Here is a 1,100-nt window from a genome sequence, read left to right on the forward strand (position 1 = left end):
TTAATGAAACATATTGACTGAGGATTTTGTGGGCAATCCGCATAGGAGTGAGGATCTCCACAACTCACACAGCTAACCATGGGTTTCCCAAACGATTCTACCTGATTCACCTTCTACTGATTTGATGCGTTTCCTAATGATATGTTCTACAAAAGGCTGGTCATCGTAGCCACTTGTGCAGAAAGTGTGGCTATTACGTTGGAATCGATAGAATTAACATTCTGAGATCTCTTCTTCCTGTCAGCTCTTCCATCATACGTATCGTCCACCCATTCCATGTTGTGCTTAGCAATGCGGTCTAATATCTCTTTAGCCTCAGTGTAAGATTTATCCATAATTCCATCAGCCGCCGCTGTGTCTGCTGCCATCTACGATGCTCTATTCAATCCACCATAAAAAGTCTCCATTTGGATAGTTACTGGTAGTCCATGGTTCGGGCAATTTTTGACCAATCGCTTAAAACGCTCCCATGCGGCGCTTAAGGTCTCAGCTTCTTCTTGTTCAAAGTTCATAATCTCTCAACGCCTTCTCACGTTGGTGGTAGGTGTGAAGTATTTTTGCATAAATTTCTCCACCAACTTCTCCCAGGTGGTGATTTCACCAAGCTCCAGTGAGCTTACCCATTGTTTTGCATCATCATGCAAAGAATATGGGAACAAAGACAGCCTGATCGCCTCTGAGGTGATTCAGGAATCACAAATGAGTTACACGTTTCCAGGAAACACTTCATGTAGGCGTGAGGATCTTCACCACGACCACCCCTAAATTGTCCAGCAGTCTGGAGCATTTGAAGCATTACAAATTTCATCTCGAACCTCGTCCCATCTAACGTTGGGTATATGATTCCTGGAGAGAAATCATACAGTACAGGGGATGCGTACTCCCTCATGGGATGCGTGCTGCTGTTCGCCATTAGGATCGGATTTTGTGCAACATGAGCTAGTTGCTGAGCTAAGTTCTGATTTGCCTGTTCTTCCGCCATTGTTCGTTGCCTATTCTATTGTCTGAGAATTTGTTGCCTCAACCTTCGATGACGATTAGATCGGTTTCTACGTCGGAAGATCCTTTCATTCTCGGGGTCGTATCTAAGTTCAGGAGTG

The 1,100-nt window shown here is 44.5% G+C and overlaps 1 non-coding gene across 1 annotated transcript; it reads left to right on the top strand.

The window, feature by feature from the left end:
* Positions 1 to 423: 423 nt before the first annotated feature.
* LOC150038152 (small nucleolar RNA R71) lies at positions 424 to 527 on the top strand. The gene has a single exon (XR_016527430.1). It is a non-coding gene; the product is annotated as a small nucleolar RNA R71 (small nucleolar RNA).
* The last annotated feature ends 573 nt before the right edge of the window (positions 528 to 1,100 follow it).

The sequence above is a fragment of the Benincasa hispida genome, chromosome 1 (assembly GCF_027475165.1).
Source record: "Benincasa hispida cultivar pf3 chromosome 1, pf3_genome.v1.1, whole genome shotgun sequence".
NCBI classification, from domain to species: Eukaryota; Viridiplantae; Streptophyta; class Magnoliopsida; order Cucurbitales; family Cucurbitaceae; genus Benincasa; species Benincasa hispida.